This window comes from Pteropus alecto, unplaced genomic scaffold (genome assembly GCF_000325575.1).
Source record: "Pteropus alecto unplaced genomic scaffold, ASM32557v1 scaffold57, whole genome shotgun sequence".
In the NCBI taxonomy this organism is placed as follows: Eukaryota; Metazoa; Chordata; class Mammalia; order Chiroptera; family Pteropodidae; genus Pteropus; species Pteropus alecto.
The window spans coordinates 6,438,075-6,459,083 of NW_006442508.1; the positions used below are offsets into that span (position 1 = coordinate 6,438,075).

General features: G+C 36.3%; 1 protein-coding gene and 1 non-coding gene across 4 annotated transcripts in view; one reads left to right on the forward strand and one right to left on the reverse strand.

Annotated features, from left to right (window-relative positions):
* CORIN (corin, serine peptidase) overlaps nt 1-21,009 on the reverse strand; it is a 207,960-nt gene that overhangs the window by 75,964 nt on the left and 110,987 nt on the right. The gene's annotated exons all lie outside the window — the stretch shown is intronic.
* LOC112471626 lies at nt 301-419 on the forward strand. The gene has a single exon (XR_003043355.1). It is a non-coding gene; the product is annotated as a 5S ribosomal RNA (ribosomal RNA).

The window sequence follows — 21,009 nt, forward strand, 5'->3', positions numbered from 1 at the left end:
CACTGTATCTTTGGTCATAATAGGTTGATAAAATGACTGGGGTGACGAGAGGTACAGAGCAGAGGGAAAAAAATCCAAAGTTATGCTCAAGTAAGCAAACTTGGTCTTTATCCTGCCTATTGAGTTACTGGAAGGCCCTTCATTTTGTTGAACATTAATATGTTTGGGGTAGGTATGTATGGGTTATATCAGAAAGCTCTATGTAAATGAAGAGTGAAGATCCTCATGGGAAGAGAGAGAGAGGAGCCCGTGTGCTGGGCACTGTCATAAAGAAGAGATAAATTTAAAAATTTGGTTGAAGTCTACGGCCATGCCACCCTGAAAGTGCCTGATCTCATCTGATCTCGGAAGCTAAGCAGGATTGGGCCTGGTTAGTACTTGGATGGGAGACCATCTCGGAATACCAGGTGCTGTAGGTGTTAAAAAAAAAAAAGTTGGTTGAGCTTCCTTGAGGAGCATAGTATAGAGAAAACCCTTTGGAAAACAGAAATATCTAATGGAATATTTCAACTTGTTTTCTGAGAAATGGGAGGTATAATCAGTTCCCTCATCTGCTATATGAAATCAGCAAAGCTTGCATTGCTCCCTAATTTTTCCACTCAGTTACTTAGTCAATTTGGCACTCTTCTAGGAGCCTGGGGCACATCAGTGAATACAGAATAGATCCCTTGCCTTGTGGAGGTTACATTCTAGAGAAGCAATTAATATAAATGAAGATACTAAATAAGAAAATTATTCTATATTAGGTCAGAAGGTTATAAAGAAAAAAAAAGGCTATAAAGAAAAAGAAAAGAATGCAACAGCTAAGAGAGATAGGAGATGTTGGGTGGGGTAGAACAGGTCCCAAAATTAATTAGGATTTGAGGTAGGCCTTATGGAAAGTTGACATTTGAGCAACAACTTGAAAGGCTTGAGGGAGTTAATCAAAACAGAGGGGAAGATTTCAGCAGAAGGAAGTGTCAGTGCAAAGGCCTTGAGGTAGGAGCACACCTAGTGAGTGTAAGCAAGGAGACCTGTTTGACCAGAGCAGAATGAGTGAGGGAGGGAGTAGGAAAGAAAGAGAAGAGGCAGAGCGGAAGAGAGGGCCCAACCACATAGGGCTTTGTAAGGACTTTGTAAGTTAGGCGAAAAGAGAAAAGTCACTGCAAGATTTGAGTAAAGAGTAGCATGATCTGACTGATGTTTTCAAGGATCTCTGCCTGTTGTTCTGAAAATATTCTAGAGGAGTAGGGAAAACAGTAGGGTAACAGTTAGGAAGCTACTGAAGTGATCTAGAAAGAGATGATGGCAGCTTGGAGGGGGGAGCAGTAAAGGTGCTGAGACCCAATTAGATGCTGTATGAATGTAGTATGAAAGTGAGACCAGGAGGGTTTCTTGCTCCATTGGATGACAGTTGTGAAGGAAAGACAAGAGCTAATGACTTTAAGTTTAAATCAAAAGACTGGAACTGCCATCCACTGCAATAGAGAAGGTTACTGGAAGAGCAAGACCATGGGAAAAAATCAGGAGTTAGAATTTGGACAGGTTGAGTCTGACATACACAAACTCCCAAGTAGACAGTTGGATACATAAGTTCAAGGTCCAGGAAATAGGACAGGTCTACAAATATAAATGTGTGAATTATCAGCAAATCAATTTAAAGCCAGTGTGCCTGGATGAGATCACCAAGGAAACGGTTGGTGAGGATAGTGAAGAGGGAGAATTCGTGAGATGGTGAAGAGAAGATGAATGAGGACTGAGCTGTTAAACCCCATATTTAGTAGCTATAGAGAAGAGAAGAAGCCATCAAAGAGACTGAGACAGAGTGGCCAGTGTATTAGGAGGAAAACAAGCAGCCAAACATGGTATCTGGAAGCCAAATGTATCAAAGAGGAGAAAATGATCAACTGTGCCAAATACTGCTGATAGGTCAAGTTACACAAAACTGAGAACTGACAACTGGATTTGGCAATGTGGAGGGCAGCAGGGATCCCCATAAGAGCAGTTTCAATGGAGTGGTGAGGACGAAAGTCAGACTAGAGAGTGTTCAAGAGAGAAGGAGAGGAGAGGAAGTAGCTCAGAAAGGAAGGACAACTCTCTTGCTACAGAAGAGAACAAGTAAACAGGGTGGTAGATTGCAAGGAAAGTGGAGTTTAAAAAAACATTTTTTAGTACTTTTGTGTGAGTACATTCTTTGTGGGCAGCATAGGGTGGTACTAAGTTCTGCCTACAAGTTGGCTCAGGTCAAATAAACTATGGCCACTCCTGAAGACACAAGAGCTCAGGATGAAGGATCATTGACATCAGGAATATATTTATACTCTAAAAATAAAGCCAGTCTTATATCTGTCTGTCTGCTAATCCAATCACTAAAATTGTGGCTTCCTTAAAAGTATTTGTCTGACAAGGTAAGAAATTCTCCTAATTCTCTTCTTCATCTTCAACATCTACTAGACATCTGTTAAACATGGGGCACCATGCTAGTCACTTCTAATAACATTGATGCTAAAGACCATCAGAATGACAGTCTGCTAAAAACAAACAAACTAACTAACTAACTAACTAAACAAACAAAACCTGTTTCTTTATGGCTCACATAATTTATATTGGCATAAGATATTTGTTTGCTTACTGTCTCTCTCTCTCCTCTAGAATGTGAACTCCTTGAGAGAAGACTCCTATCAGTTTTTCTCACTGCTATGTCCTGAATCTAGAATAGAATTGAATATTGTTGAATGAATAAATGAACTGACAATACAAGGTGCCTAGTAGGCCAACATGATCATTCCTATTTCTTGGTCCTGTGGATTCGGAGGAAATAAATATCTTACAATTTTATTCTTTAAATTGCTAGGAGAATAAACTGCTATGACAGAGGGATATTCACACCTGCAGACAAGTCTGGCTCCTGAGCAGCATTTGTTCATATGTTAGGATGAGTATAAAAGACCCTTCTACCTAAAATCATCTCCCCACTGGCCTGTGTGAGTGTGTCTAACCTACACTCACAATATTCACTCTTTGGGTTAAAACAGTGGTTTTCAGAGGAGCTCTAGGATACCATACAAAGGGACTTTGGGGCCACATCATGAGATCAAGGGGGTCTTTATTCCCCCTACCAGAGAGCTCTACTGTTACCTGTTATGGGTCCATGTAAAATTTCCTTTGAAAGTAAGTTATTGCTGCCCCCAAAAAAGTTTGAAAACTTTTCACCCTTAGGATTTTAAATGTTTAGTCTGAAAGAGCTTATATTTTAACGCTGGGTCTGCTGGAGCCCAAGAAGGAGAAGAAGGAGGAGGAGCTGTTTCCGGAATCTGAGCCACTGGAAAGCAGGAGCACGTGAGCATCTCGGGCTGTTTAGCTTTTCATTATAAGCTTAAAAGAAAGGGACACAGGATAGGTACCTTTTGAGCTGGGGCAGGGGGTAGAGGGTGCTGGTGAGAGGGCAGAGTTCAGGAAGGATATAAAACACGAGAAGAGTGAAAAGCGAGACCTCGAACCACAAATGAGACAAACGAGCTCAGAATGGCCTGCTTGAAGGTGTAATGGGCATGGACCTAACTCTGTCACACTGTGATGCAAGAAACGCCACATCATTTTGTTTTTCTAAAGCAAATTAATTCACACTTTCCCACTCAAAAAAGTGAAAAGAAATGTTATTCAGGCATATATTGCAAGGGCCTGTTTCTCCTTAGGGTGGTACAAGGATCCAAGGTAAAAACAGAGGAAGAGGATTTAGCTTTCAGTTCCTCAGAGAATCACTGAGGCCTCATGGTTCCAAGCCCTTAGGGTCCATTACATCTGTGCCATGCCAAATCCAAGGCTTTAGTCCCTGACTAGAGCTGTCCTAGATGCTCCACACAGTTGTCTCCCCCTGAGATCGTGCCTCTCTCCCAAGCAAGTGAGCACTGGTCCCTGCTAGTGAGAAACATGTCAAAAACCAGTCCCCTTCCAAGCCTCTGGGGATTTTCCTACATCCTCTGCTTCCACCTCTACCCCTCCAGAAACTTCCCCGTCTATCCCTCTAGAAACTTCCTCCTCCCTCCCACCTCAGAGTAAGCCCACACAAGCCCTGCTCAATCCTTCTCTCCTCGATGCCAGTCTCCCTTTTCTGAGAATCCACAAATGATAACACACACCTTTTTTATTTTCTTAGTAGATTGCTCTATTACACAGATTTTTCATTCATTACCCAGGGAACAAAGGATTCTATTAGCACCTTTTAACTTACACAACTTTGTTCCAAGGTAGTATATGGTAGATAGTAAATGCCTTGAATGAATGCACTTACAGAGCTCTTAACTTAGATGTTCTAAAAATAAAAGTGCCACAGCAACTTCCTCTTTTATGATCTGTGGTGCCCACCTTGCTGCAAAGAGAAGGTAAAAGCAGTCCCTTAACTATAGTCCTAGTCTTTAGTTCAAACTCTCTCAATGCTTATTATATAACATGTTTCAATTACTGAGAAACCATTTATTCGGAGAAAGTCCAAAATATCTTTCCCAATTAAATGTCCTCAATAATAAGTTACTCCTTGACTCATTTTTTTTTTTTTTTTTTGTCTTCTGAAATAAAGCTATGCTTTGATTCAATGGAGACTTTGCCTTCTGGCCTTCAGCTTAAATTCCCCCAAACAAGAACTAAATATATATATTGCCTGTCAGACAGTATGACGGAAGATCCACCTTTCTATAAAAAAATAACTTGTTGTGAAATTATCTAAAAATCATTAAAAGGAAGCAAAAATTGATCTATAGCTAGTGGTATAGATCATAGAGCGAATATAAATAGAGTTTAGAGAGCAGTTCCATGTCAGCATTCGACATCTCAAGTAAAATTACAGTATAAAATCAAGTTAGACAAAACCCAGCTCAGTAGATTTTAAATCTAATTACACAGAGTAGTAAGTAAAGAAAGAGCAGAGCAAAAAGCAGGAAATCAAGTTTATGATCAGAGACTGCCAGAAATAGACTGACAAGCAGACTTGTAAAGAAATGTTTTTAAAAGAATCTTTATTCATTCAATGTTTTAGAGAGAGAGAGAGAGAGAGAGAAAGAGAGAAGTGTGCAGAGGGAGGAAGGAGAAAAGAAAGAAAAAGAAAACTTTCAGATAAAGGATTGTCTAGTTAAAAAGACATACTAGTTTACTACCTCAAAGTTTAGTGTCTAAAAGTCTCAAACAGGACTCTGAAGCAATTTTGCCAAAAATTATTGGAAAATAACATGTACACAAGGACTTTGTTATTTATTTCCTTCGAATAAGCACAATAACATAACTTCAACTTTCTAAAGAACATTGGCAAATTAGACAAGGCTGACAGAGATTTTTAAATTCAGAGATTATTGCTCAAACATTTCGTGTTTTTTTTTTTTGAGGGGTCTTACTTTCTGAATTTGCTTTAGGAAATAAACACTTATTTTCTAAACAAATAATTATCATTTAATGGCACTTTAAAAGGTTTTGCAATTTCCTACAAACATAATTCTGTCTCAAATGACATTTGACAATTATTCACTTAGAATCATAAAATAATAATGATGGAACAATATATACACTACCTTTGACCAATTTCAAACAAATGTAGGATATTTCCTATAAAAGAGTTATATCCATGTATCTAAATCTAACAGAAAAAAAAAAGATATTTATGATTTGGAAAGAAAGTAACTCTCTTGCATGCATGTGACGGTATCTGAAAATTTATACATATTAACATTTTTTCAGGCTTTTATTAAATTTGTAACTCAGGCACATCTATGGAAAGACTTAGGAGAAAGATGAACAAAGAAAAATAATCAGTTTGGAAAGTTCTCTCATGTTATCTTCTTTATTTGTACGGCTACACAAATTGGATTGATTGCATTTTACAAGTTAATAGTCTGTGGATTTCATTTGGAACTCAAACCAAATTTATTTTTAATATTAGTTTCTTTTATTTTAGTCCATTTTATGTATTGGCAAAAGCTGGAATAAAAGCTGGAATAAATTACCTATGACTTTGTAATATTACTTGGCTTGAGACCCAGAAGTAGAATAATAAACAGATATATTTAGAATTCACTGTGAAAAGAACTTTGAAGAAATATCTTTCAAGAACAGATTACAGTTCTATCCCAATGTCTAAAAATTCACATCCAATCCCATGAAGACTGCACTATATCACTTTCCCACCTACTCTCTATTATTAATTATTGTAACAGTACTTCATAGCATTATCATTCTTAAAAATTCACTGATCTTCGGCATTCTGTAGGATGTCATCTCTCTTTCATATCAGATAGTCAGTAGCTGAATTCCAAGATTCTGAAGCCCTAGGTCAGAGTTCTGCCCAGGACCCTCTCTACTTTCCTTCCTCTTAACTGATCACAACAAACCCCACTTACTTGCCTCCATCCAGTAGCCCACGGGGACAGCACAAATTCCATTGGTTAGGTCAAAGCAAGGTTGAGAAAACTCAGATACTTCTAAGCTATCTGACCCTTCAATCTTAAACCACCGCCAAACATTCAGGTAACTTGAATTCTAAAAGCTATTATGATTTAAAACTGTTCATTTTTAACATTCACCCTAATATCCCATACTGATATTGAGTGGATCTAAAGACAAAAGAAGTAATTTTATTACATATAGTATTATAATAAATATACAATATACAATATATAATGTAAATAATATATTAATAATAAGCAATAATATTAATATTGTATTAATCTAATATTATATTATAATAATAAATAACAATATTAAATAGAGTATATAATAAATATATTACTTTTTTGTGCTGCTTTGGGAAGTTATTTAACCTTTGGAACTTCAGTTTTCTTATCTGAATTGCACTTGCTTTGGGATTATCTTTGAGTATATTAATCAATAATGGATATCAAGTGGCACCATACCTGGTAAAGCCCAGTATATTCTGTTTAGCAAGGCTTGGAAGTGGGTCATTCGCTTCTCAAGATGCCCATCACAGAGTGTTAAAAAAAAATGCCTTGTGCTTAAAGGGTTAACCGGCAAATAACTAGAGGGTCCAGTCTCCTGGATACAGCAGACCTGGAAGGTGGGGGCAACTGGATTCTTCGTAACAACCAAGATAACTGGAAAACAACATGGTTCTGAAGAGATCAATGCTCATAGGAACCATAGAATTCCTAATTTTTCTTTGGCTCATAGACAGAAAAGGAAGTCAGTTGCTCCAGGAAAGTTGACTTTTACTGTCATATCATTTGTGCCCTGCCTAATGATTTACATACTGGTGGAACACAGAAGTGTTCTCTGAATTTTCTGTCCCGTGCTTCCTCAATTTTCTCTCACTGCATACTTTTCGCAGCACAGCTACATAAAATCTCTCCTAGGAACCCTAGTTACCAGGATTGCATATAACAAAGCCACACAGACTAAACCTAAGACGGAAAAAAAAGTCAACTTGCCTAAAACTAAATATAAGCACAATTTAATTAACTTGCATTCCAGAGTCACAGCTGCCAACTCGCTGAGACTAGAAGATTGGGTACATAGCACCCAAGGGCTCAGAGAAAAGGGGAAAACACTGCTAAAGTTTTTCCCCAAATCTTCACAGGATTCATATGACCGACCCTTTGTCCTAGTAAACAGGAATAATTCCCCCTGGTAAACAAGATATAGGAATCCAATCAGGGAAACAGAATGAGCTAAGTCAGGACAAGATGAAGTGTCAGGAGAGGCCAAAGTTTCAGGGGAGACATACAGGGACTAGCAAATGTATAGCAAATAATCTGGCTATGGGGTATGATCTACTTTATCACTGAAAGGAGGAAAGACATTGCTGCAGAGAATGGAAAGTCTAAAACTATGTGCTTATCACTCCAAACTCTCATAACTGAAATTTGAACAATGATGTAGTCTTGTCTGCCTGAAATACTGTACTGATCAACCTAATGTGCTTAAATTAATCCTGGGAAACTTTATGATGTGAGGGTCGTTAGTGGTGGATGAGTTGGGGGACTGAGCTCAGCATGGGGGTGGTACTGCTGGGAAAAAGGTCCATTTTCTCCCACTCACCAAAGGGATAGGGAATGTGTAATTCTAAGCAGGATCACAAGATGGCAGCCAGACTCAGCACATAGACCCTGTGAGAGGAACTCCGCCTGAGGCCCTCACCTGGTGAGCAGATATAAAGACAGACTCACAAGGAATTCCAGCTGGGTGACTTATCTTTTTTCCTAAAGGGCATCCTTTGCTCGTTTCTGTAACTGAGTAAATTTGAAATCCCACTTCTGCCAATTATCACTACAGAGAACTGAAAAGTCTTCCACAGTTGAAGCCTACTCTTATTGGCACATTTTTCTATGGGTTTTCTTTCTTATTCATTTATTAGAGCTTCTTTTGCTGCACTAATTTTCTCCCAGGCCATCATTCATTTGTCTTTTAATTTGTAGTCTCTTTAGCTATATAAAAGTTTTACATACATGTAAGGTCAAATATATTAGCCTTTATGATTTATGTCTTTTTAAACCATATCTAGATGTGTCATAGAACAGACACTCCATGAAGGCAGTGGTTTATGTCTGTTTTATTTCATGCTATAGCCATAGGACCTGGAAGAGTGGCACATACAGCATAGGCTAAATTACCTTTGCATTCAACCCAGGGCCTTTCTAGAGCAAATGGAAAATACCATGGCCAAAGTTAAGGGATACATTCTGGCCAAAATACACTAAAAATAAGCCACAGAGATAGAGAAAACAGATCAGGTTTCCTAACAGTCAAAACTGATTTCGATATGGCCATAGGGGAAAGATACACAGATTGACTGATTTTTTGCTGAAATAAGGAAGTTGCCCATATTGCTGAAATGGTCAAAATATAAAACATATAGCCTGATCTGTACTTTATGGAATAGAATAAAAGATCTCTCGAGGCTTTCTAGATTTGTTTCAGCAAAATGCCAAAGGGAAGAAATTTGTTGACTACTTTCAAGCCAGTACGTTTCTTAATACCAACCACCAGAGGGAGACCACATCATAAACCAAATCACAGAACTCGTAATATAGTTTTGGGAAGTGTTTAGGTGTGTGACAGTATTTGAAAACAATTGTATCTCATGTGTTTTTAGTATTTATGTTAAAATAAAATCACGTTTATTTTAAAAATCATTTTGCATTTTAAATATAGACACAAAAATACAAATCCTCATAGATTAATGCATTAGGGAACACTAATTCAGATTTTGTGCATTTATTTCAGAATTGATATTTCCGTTCTCATAAAAACCAATAATTTCAGAAATCCAGTTTTTACTCAGGCAGTTTTACTTCAAGTGGCTTTTTATATATCTTTAGAATTATAATTTACACATAATGTGACTTTTGAGAAATCAAAATGGATTTTACAGCAGGTGATCTCATTACAGTATAATCTCATTACAAATGCCTGTTAGAACATCTCACCACAGCACCCAGATTAAATGAAACTCTTCATGACTGTAGAAAAGTTCTCTGGAAATGTTAGTATCATAAGCTCCAAACTTCTCTGCTTTAAGAACTCTGAAGAAAACTGCCAATTTTTCTCAACAACTATCCTCCTAAGAAAACTTTGTGACAGCCATTCCAAAGCCATTTGCAAATATAGACAGAAAAGGAGGCCAAATACTTTATAAAATTTGGCTTGATTCGAAGGGCTCTTGGGAGGTCTCCCTGCCTAAAATATTTCCCAGCTGAAATTCCTTAGTTTGGTTTCACTCATTTAACTTAAGTCAAAAGTCCTCAATTAAAAGGCAGCTCCTGGGACTCCTTATTTATTCAACCAAGAATTTCAGAGCCTGTCTGCAGAAGGCACAGTGCTGGATATGGCAGAAATCATAAGGCCTTACAGAGACATTAAGAGACGAAGCCATTATCAGCAATTAATATCTCTGGAGAAAGCGCTTTATATATTTATCTTTTTTATTGACTTTTTAAAAAAGATATTGGGAATTTAGTATGAAAAATATAAGGGTGTAACGAAAAGAATGAGGCCCTCAGCAAGGACATACCTGGGTAAAGGCCCTTGAGTGCCAAGGGTCAACATGGGATCAACAGGGGCCAAAGAAGGGGGGCAAAAATATAAATTTTTTTCTTTAAAAATAGTTTATCACTTATAAAACCGAATAGCAGTAATAGCGATATATGAAGAAAAACAAACATAAATTGCACAAAAATAATGTTTTGTGTCATAATTTAATATGATATGATAACTAACAACACATTATTAATGTGAATTTTCTGTCTCACTTTTCTCCAAATTTATTTATTAACTCATCAAAATGTATACTGGTAGCAAAATTATTTTCAATCTATATAATTGAAAATGGCCTCGATGCTTAAAAAAAAATACAAGATTGCAAACAATTTTGTTAATTTTTAATTTCAGAAAGATCTTTTTTGTATGCAACTTTTACTGTTCCTTTTAAGAGTACTTTATAGGCTGTGACAATATTGAGACAAATTTCTGATAAATTTTTATGAAATACAAATTTTATTATATCTAGAGCTGATGATTCTCATGGAACAAATCTAATAAAGAGGTTTAACTCCTCATATGAATCATTTTTATGTAAGAATGAGTTTAATTTTAAATATGAATTTAATGCTACCGCATTTCATTATTTCTTCTGATATCTCCTGTAAATTGTGGAGATCATACAAAAAATCAAAAGTGGCTTCAAAATGTTATATAATTCAAAACACCTGTTCATACATTCTATAGCTGTATTGTCAATTTTAAGGAAAAGTTTCATTTTATATTACCTTCCTCGTTAACAAAAGTTTCATGCGAAGTTCACATGAAAATGTTATTTTCTACTGACAATGGTAAAATGTAATTTCTATTTCTAAGTCTGTGGACATTCATTTTTGCAGTGTTTGAGCATTTAAAACCAAGGATTCTAAAGTCTTTGAAAAATTCTAATAAGTCTCTGATACATGCTTTATTGCAATGTTCACGTGTATGCTTTTATTGTATCACAATTTACTAACAAAGTCTGATGCCCAAGCACTAGCGGCTCCTATCTCAAGGTTCAGGCCAGAGAGTTAATATTTGTGCAGATGTCACAAGGACAGGCTCCAGAGACAATTGACCAAGCTGGCCCCCTGGAGGTCCCCATGCGGAGCCCCTCCTCTACTCCAGGGCTACCACCCTCGAAACCTCCTTCTGTTGTTACTTCTGTGGTTGCAGCACCATCATGGCCATCAATCTGAGCCCAGGTCCTGGCCTGGCCACCTTGGAGCCCTGTGGGCTCCCAGACAGTCCTCAGGCACATATGTGCGCTTTGGTTCACCAGGCCAGTGGGTGCTCAGCACCCATTGTGCCAGTTGGCACATGGCTGCATGTGCACATGCTACCACCTAGCATATCTCTGCCACTCATACACATGTTCCATTGTCCCATCAAACCTCACTTACAAAACAGAAGTATAAAGATAAAATTATTAAGAATTACAAGACAGTGGCAGCAGAGCACTGAACCAAGCCTGGAACCTCTCTGAGCACAGCGCCCTGTGCCACTGCACAGATTGCCAGTCCATTAAGCCAGTCCTGACCTCAGCCTCCCAGAAATGAAACAGAAAGGCAGGAGGGTGAGACGAGGATATGACAAGTCCTTCTGAGAAGTTACAATGGCAGGGGTCCCAGCATCTCATTGTTCCTTAAAACCGCTAGGTCATTGCACCCATCCTCCACCCATGTCTCTTTTGCCACACCCAGCAAATTCCATCCTGTTGGAGTCACTGTCTAGACGGGGAACCACCACCATGATACGGCTGGGACCACTATGTTCATTTTAATAGTATTGGAGTTTAAGGTGCACCCATGGTTACTCAGCTAAAGAATACATTCCCCAGCCCCTTTGAGGCTAGGTGTGGCTGTATTACTAAAGTCTCCACAATATAATATAAGCAGATTCTTTTTCTACTTTGACTACTTAAAAGGGCCTTGCTGCCATATACTTCCTCTTTTTGCCCTCCCACAAGCTGGAGCACAAACAGAGGACTCAGCCAGCTTCAATCACTCAGCTAAAGACCACAGTCTCGGGATCCATGAATCAAAAAGCGTATGGAATCCAAGTTTCTGGATGACTTCCTAGGGCAAGCCTGACCTGGCAAACTGGAAAATTCATCTCGTATCTATTGCTTAATAGAGAAATAAAATGTTACTTTCTTTAAGTCGCTATATTTCAGGATCTTTTTTATTACAGCAGATTAGTTTTTCTATAAGTAATTCAAATGGTTTGAACCTGGGGAGGTTTTCTTCCCATTGTCCATTTGTCCATAAGGAAGATCTGAGGATAAAGTCCCTGGTTTGAAAGTTAGGAGCCAGGAAGAAGGTGGGTCCATCCCGTTCCAGTGAGGACTCTGGATGTGCCTTCCCACAGAGACATTCATTTACACATGTCTGCCTCGAGTTTAACAGGCTTAGGAAACCTACCCCTAGAGACATATCCACAGCACTGCTTCAGTGAGAAAATATCTTTTACGTTTGAAATAACTAATCTGCAAATATAAAGGCTGCCTGTACTTTTATACCTACCTTATACAATTGTAGTGAAGATTGACAATACATGCAAACCATTAGGCACCGTATCTGACACCAAGTGAACTTCCGATAAATTTAATTTCTTTATTATTACTGACATTATTAAATTGACATAATATAAGCAGCAAAACGAAGAAGAGATATATTTTAAGGAAGTACACTGCCTCAGGCTTGTGGTATCAGTGAGCAATAAGCCTCTCTCCCCTGATCCCCATACACAGAGGTATGAGAAATAAATTAGTTAAATGTCCCTAAATCTCTCAGCTTCCATGAGAGGTTCTAGCATATTTCTCTGCAAATAAATTGTATAAAATATTACCTCAAAATATATGTGAGGTGTTAAAATATTCCCAAAATAGAAAATCAGAAGTGATGAGTTAGAGAATCGACATGGAAGGAAAAGCCTGTGCATCAGAAAGAAGAAACCAAGAACTCAGTACAAGAGAGAAACATAAAAGGAAGAACCACAGAATCCACTCCCCTTATCCACCCCTTCAAGAGGCTGGCAATAGAAGAGATAAGTTTCTTTTCTGCAAGATTAACTTTACAATCTATAAGACACAAAGGATCAGGACGAGATGTTTTTTAAAAACCAAAGAAGAAAATGGGCTTCTCCTTTAAAAAAAATAAAAAGAATCTTAGGAAAACAAAACTTTCTTTAAAGTTATAGGGAATATAAAGAAGTAATGGCAAATCTTAACACTTCATTAGGTGTGGAAAGAATCTGGTAATAGATGAAATTGAGAAGTTAGACTTTTAATTACTTACCTCTGGAGCACTGTTTTCAGAGAGTGAACAATGAATAAGATAATAACGAAGAAAAGTAAGATGAACTAGGTGAAAATTTGGAGAAAAATTTCTTAAATAATCTAGACTTGGCAATATTTCATTTGTTCAGCACTTTTAAGTAAGCAAATAGTCCACATAGGGAAAAATTCAGTTAACTGAAGTATATCTGTTTAACATTTTAAATATCTTTCATGATTTTATTAGAGTTTTGTGAAACAGAACACTTGTACTCTACCTTCTTAAACTGAGTGTGCTAATTTTTAACATTTTCTTGCTGCTTTGGGGCCTTTATGGTGAGCAGCAAAACTTTCCCAGCACTACTGGGAAGATCCTGGGGTGACTTTGTCCCTGTGCTAAGCTGCCTAAGACTGCTGCCTGCTTTAGGTTCTTGCCATTTAGAATGTATCACTCTTGCCTGTTATATGCAGTCTCAGCAGTCGCCAACTCTACTGGTGTAGAGGTACCTGCACCAGTAGTTCTATCCATCTCCATTTCCAATTTGTTTGCCATTAGGTATAGAGATCTGGGAAGCCAAAAAAAAGCAAGTTTTTAGATTTGTTTCAAAAGTAAAAGAACAGGCTATGAAAGAGGATCGTGGGAAATACTTCTATTTCTGGGAGAGTGAACATCTATTTGGTCGTTAATCACTTTTTGCTTTGTTAATCATTGGCTATATGCTGAATTATTTAGGTGGCAACCTCTGGATAAGTGAAATGCTACCATATATCCAAATCACTGAGTTAAAATAGAGGTAGCACATGAAAAGAGATGGTTGGCTACATTGGAAAGAGCGTGGACTTTTACCGTTAGAATCAGGTTCAAGTCTCAGCTCTGCCTCTTGCCAGCTGTATGAACACTCACATCCACTATGCAGAGGTATTTTAAAGATTAGAAAGATAAGGTAAGGAACCTGCCTCCATACTTGGCACATATTGACTTCATGTAGACAAGATGTATCATTATCATTTATATGTCATTGAATATTTAGGAGAAATTTGGATGTGCATCTAATATAATCGAAAATTATTATTACAAATCCAAAACTTAATCTGAAAAATCAACTCTAGATTATTTTAGATAAAATAATGTTGATTAAATTTTCTGAATTTTAAAGCTGGAAGAGACTGATATTCACACAGTCCTGCCTCTTCATCCTGTAGATTAGGAAACAAAGGCCAGAGAGTCAACATGACTTGGCCAAAGTCACAAAGCTAATTAGAATGGAGAGGCAGGATTGGAATTCACGTTTGCTACTGTCCAATCCAGTACTCTTAAACAAATATGAATTAATCTAGAACAGATGTTGGAAAACTTTTCCTATAAAGGGACAGACAGTAAATTGTTTTAGGCTTTGCAACAGATATGATTCTGCTACAACTGTTCAACTACGCCACTATACAGTGAAAGCAGCCATAGATAGTACATAAGTGAATGAGCATAGCTGTGTTTCAATAAAACTTTATTTATAAAAACAGGCTGCAGACTGTATTTTGCTATGGGCTGTAGTTTATGTATACATCCCTGATTTAGAACAAGCTGACAAAGCTGACTCTCGAGCTAAAAAAAAATATTGGGATAATTTCAAATCAACAAATCTATTGTCAATACAGTAAAAACTGGATGGCAATAAGAGAACTCAGAAGAGTGACTATATACATGTTTTAAATGTTACTATTGTGATTAATATTTTTAAATGTTTGATAAGGGTCGGTCCTGGCCTCAAGACCATTATATTCCTAGGTAGTAACTGGGGTAATGAAAGAAAGAAGCTCTAAGAAAGCAAAAGAAGATTCTCAAAGAAATGGAATTCTAAATTATCTTGGCTAAATAAGAACAGTGAAGAGAACTAAAATAATGATAAGCATTAAATGACACAATTTATCTTAATTAGAATAACTAAAATACAAAATACTAAGGAAAAAAGCACAATACTCTAACCTAAAGAAGAAATAAGTAAATATTGCCATCCAAATCTGCTGATTATCACAAACTGAAAACACATCACTATCTCCACATCCTTAACATCAGAAGCAAAGACTATGCTCATGGAACCAGGAATAATCTACCAGAAATAAGAACACACCAAAATTGTACCTGGCTTTCTGTCAGGCCCTCCTGATGATATTAGTTCCATGGTCTCAATTTTCATAATATGCTTCTGACACATAAAGAGGGCTCTCATGGAGAAAGTTGCCCAAATATCTTTTTTTCTCCACTAAGGGCTAATACAAAGAAATGCCTGTGCAATATGAGGCACAGACAAATTTCCTGTGCTAAGAAGTATAACAGATTGGAATGGGTTTGCTAAGGAATATTGTTCAAGCTTCCTCTAGGGAGCCTTTGAGAGAAGACTAAACTTTGCAACTGTTTGGCATGAGGTACCCACTCTGAAGAGGAAAAAAAAAAAAGAAGTAGAGGACTTTTTTAACATCTGAATTGTAAGGGAGCTATTCAAATTGTCATTTGATATACTCAATTGAACTAAATGTAGTACTCTATTTTCCCTAATGTTTATGTTGCTCCCTAGTGGTAAATTGGTTATTTAAAAAGCACATCTACCCTAAAAGCACTAAAGAGTAACCCAATGATATATGATGAGAATAAGGTTCATTGCATCGTGCCAACTTGCTCCCCAAATCTGTTCAGTTTATACAAGACTCATTCGGAGTATTCAGTGCTTAGTGCAAACGACTATGATCTTGCAATATTCGATTTATCCTTGCGCTTTTACACACCTAAACTTTGGTTTCACTGCATGATTTTGGAAGAAGAAAGGCATAAAATGAAGCTGTATCAGTGAAGAAGAAATTGAGTTATAACTTTGAAAGTTTTATGCATATAACTTCTGCAAGTCAAAGGGCTCTAAGTCAACATGATGGTATTAGCCAAAAAGCGTTTAAACACTTTGCTCTCTGTCAGAAATACAATTAAAGCTGTTGTCTGAATACTATAGTCCATTATTTTTTCTTATACTTTTTTCTTCATATATATATTTTACAAATATGTAAATTGTATACATTTTATAAATATATTTATATATCTTACAAATATTACACATATTACATAAAAACATATAAAGTACTTTTTCCATTTATAATGTTCACTTGCAAAGCAGTTATAATTTACAGCTAAATACAACTATTAGAAAAGCTTCAGTTTTTCAATATAGATAATAGGCATTTTATTTCTGTGCATCAACTTAAAAATAGAAGTCTTCAATTATCACACAAAAATGTTGATGCATTACAAAGATTACAAAAAAGTACATGAAAATTAAGCCACATTTGCACTTGTTAAAAATGAATGTTAACTGAAAGAATAATGTGCTCAAAAATATATAAAGAGAATATATTCATTACAATGGAAAGTGGAGAAATACCTATTAGTTATAGCTGACATTATAAACAAAATTCCTATAGAGATAATACTATGAAAATCAGAACTAAAGCATATCTTTAAAAAGTAAATTGGCAAGACCAAAAAGATGCCTGCCCCTTGAACAAAAGAAGTTGAGTTTAATTTGCTTAAAGGAAAAGTAATGTTTTGTGTGGAAACTCAGATCTCAGAACCATGGATTTTTCTCATTTATTTTCCATTGTAATATCCTTCAGGGTTTTTCACAGCAACAACAATGGCTCTAACAGACAACTCAGGCATGCAAAACCAGTACATATTCAATTTTACCAGTTGATGAAAAATGTTTTTTCTCACCCACAGCTTTGACCAGGTCACCCCTTCCCTGCCAGTGGCCTCGCTATTGTCCTCCTTATCAAATGCAGACTCCACTTCTTAGTTTCAAAGGCCCCCTCCAGTTTTCCCAGCTTTCATTTCCTCTCTAACTAGTCTGTATTCTTCCAGCCAAGAAATCCTTCATTCAGTCCTTTCATTCACTGCCCCAATCCATCCATACTATCTCTCACTTGTACAACACTGGCTCAGAACCGCTTTCAACAACCTATTTCTCTCCTTAAATGGGATTAAACATACGTTTGTTAGGTTAAATGACCAACTGCTTTTGTTTTCTTGTTTTTATTTTTAAATCTGATGACATTTGCCCTGTACAAAAGAGATTATAAAATGAGACCAGGATACCAGTAAGAAATTTCTAGAATCGTGTAGTCATTCATGTTCAATCTATTAGAACTGTATGAGGCATGGTAACAATAAAGAAGCAATCTACTACATTTAATGATTGTTGGTTATAGGAATTTCAGTTGATATAACTTCAGGGATCATGCCAGGACCAGAAGAAATTGGGAGGGCTGGGCACTAGATACTGGTGAACACCTAGTTGTCATCATTCCTCCTATCTTTTCCTCTCCCCAATGGATCAATGTCTCCAACGTGTGAGTCCTTGTTGGTGCCTGAATCTCAAGTGCCTGAAATAACCTGAGCACACAGGTACTCCATACACATTTGCTCTATGCGTGAATGGCACATAGTTGCTGCTTCAGATCTAGTGAATGGATTTCTTCAAGTCGAGTTCTCAGAAAACAAAAAGAATATAAAAGTAATTCTCCTTCACTTAGATCTTTCTAGTGATTTGTTCTACTAAACAAAGCTATTAAATCATATGAAACAGTTTTGTTTTCTATCAGAACAAGATACTATTTGTTTTGTTATAAAGTTCAAATATTAATCCTCCGGCTGTTGAGTTTCACAATTAAGCAAATTTTCCAGTCTTCAGATTTTAGCCTATAAAAATCTGTAAAAATCCTCTATTCAAAAGTTATACTTAGCAGGGAGTCTTCTGAAATCCAAATTGAGAAAATTGGAAACAGCTTAACAACCCAAAAGAATAATATTTCATAAAATCCTATGGAGTAAAAAGCCAGATCCTGTAGGACCACTGGCTGAGTGTAGTAGGCAATTTCAGAAGATATTAACTCTTTCAGACCCTCTATGTGCTATTAAGTGGACAAAAGTAACTTGTCATATGTTTCCAAGATTTTTGAGTGATCAACTTCGTATTTCATCTAAAATATTCTGTCATTTCCATGTGAACTGATTTTTCTAAAACAGTGTTCTAAAGCATAGATGTTGCTTTCTTGCTAGGAAGTATGTGACCTTGCATTTTACTTTGTGTCAAATCTCTAGTCAAATCAACTCGCATTGCTTTGCTTCATAAAAATAGAAAAATGTGCTACAAATAACAGAAGTAAAAATGTCAGTACATTCATGTCTGTGTCTGTATTTGACTTGCAGAATAAGGGACTTCATGAAATAAAAATACGTCAAGCTCTTTTATTTTTATCACTGCTATTCTATACTGGGCAGATCTTAACATTACATGTTTTCTTCAATTAGAAGACTGCCGGTAGGCAGGCTTATTGTCAGTGCAAAGTCTTTGCCTAAATTAAGCTACACATTTCTGATATCTTGTCTAAAGAGACTGAGAGCAAAATTCCAAACTTCTTTTTACCAGGTCAGTATCAGCAGTTCTAATCCAGAAAGCCACTTTTTGCCCTGTGTTGAGAGTTATTTGAACTGCCAACCATAAAAAGAAAAACAGGAACATTTCCATGAAGAAAGAAAGAGAGAGAAGCTGATCGGGGCATGTTCAGGTAATCATTGCTTATCTAATCACAAATTATATGGTCAATAAATGGTATTTGATTTATATATGTAATCATGTCCTATTTACATATATAGAGAAACGTTCCTGTACATGTACATTTTGTAAAAATAAACTCTTCCCTTCTTTTATGGGCCTAATGCTATAGGTCTAATCTTGAATCTATTCTAATTAAGTGCTTGCAAGAAATAATTTTTAGGTAAGTAGTCTCTGTACACAGAACCACCATTTTGTGCTAATTTTGAGTGCTATTAAATGTACACAAATCCTCTTTTCTCCTTTCAAAACATGTGCACTATTTTATAACAGTGATGTCCTAGTTCTATAAACTCAACAGGCCCAGATTCAAGAGGTTCAAATCACAGCTCTACCCAGTCCTACTTCTATAATCTTGAGAAGATTACTCAACTCCTATAAGCATCAGTTTTCTCATCTAGAAAATGGGAAGTATTTCAGCAAGTTTGGGCTGCTGCAATAATACCACAGACTGGGTGGCTCAAACAACATTTATTTTTCACAGTTCAGAAGCTGGAAGTCTGAGATCAGGGTGCCAGCATGGTCAGGATCTCCTCAAGGGCCCTCTTCCTGGTTCTGTTCTCACATGGTCTTCCACAGTATATGCAACAGAGAGAGAGCAAGCTCTAGTCTCTTTTATTATGACACTAATCACATCATGGAATTAGTTCATGATCTCATCTAAACCTAATTACCTCCTAAAGGCCCCACCTCCGACATCATTCTATTGGGAATTGGCGATTCAACATATAAATTTGGGGGTGAGGTTCACAAATAAGTCCATAATAAGAATAGCCATATGAGGAGTAAAGAAGATAATATCTCTAAAACTCTTAGCATGGCACTTAGTATGTAATAAATGCTCAGTGAGCGTTATAGATAATAATTATTATTATAACAATATTATCATTAAACACTATTATTAAAACACCATTATTTTTTTCTCTTTTAATTCTTTAACTGCCTAAACCATATTCACCAGAGAGAAGCTTAACTTAAAATTAATTGATCTTCCCTTCAGCAAAACTCAAGTAGAATAAATTCAAAGAAAATCATACCTAGACACAAAATAATCAGCCTAGTAGGGTTTATCCCAGGAATGCAAGGCTAGTTCAACATTCAAAAGATAATAAATGTAATCCACAGGTTAACGAACTAAAGAAAAACCACATGATCAAGACAATAGATGCAGAAAAGCATTTGATAAAATTCAACATCTTTCATGATAAAAACACTCAGAAAACCAGAAGAAAGATTTAGTTTAAGGGCTCACCTAAATAGGTCAACCCTATCAAGGACACTCTACCCTTCTTAAAAGTCAACTGTGGCATATAACTACCTAATCACAGGACTGAATACCATCATATTCATGGTTCACACCCACATTCAAAGGTAGGAAGATTATACGAGGTGAATATACCAGGAAATTGGAATTTTGGGGACTATCTTAGAATTCTGATTTTCATAAAAAACGATTAATGATAGAAAACCAATATTCTAAAAACAGTACCTTTTACAATAGCTCTAAAAGTATCTAACAAAATATGTGCAAGATCTATATAATGTAAACTGTAAAGTGCTGATAAGAGAACTAAGACAGACCTAATAAATAGATAAACCAAATTCATGGTTTAAAAGATTCAATATATTTAATATCGAATGGACATCTCCCTATATTAATCTATAGCTTTAACACAATTCTAATAAAAAATCTCTGCAGGATTCTTTGATAAGCCGATTCTAAAATGTATATAGAAAAGCAAAGTGCTAGAACTGAAAAATAAGTATTGAGCAAGAACACAGTTGGAATCCTCACATTACCAGTTGGTAAGCCTTAGTATAAAGCAATAATAATTAAGACAGTGATTTTGGTTCAGAGATAGACACAAAAATCAAGGGAAGAAAATAAAGAGCCCAGAAATAGACCCACATAATATGCTCAAATAATTTTTTTAATTTTCTTTTTTTCATTAAAATTTTTTTTATTATTAAATTTATTAAGATGGCAGTGGTTGATAAAATTATATGGATTTCAAGTGTACAATTCAATAATACATCATCTGTATATGGCATTGTATGTTCACCAACCAACGTCAAATCTCCTGT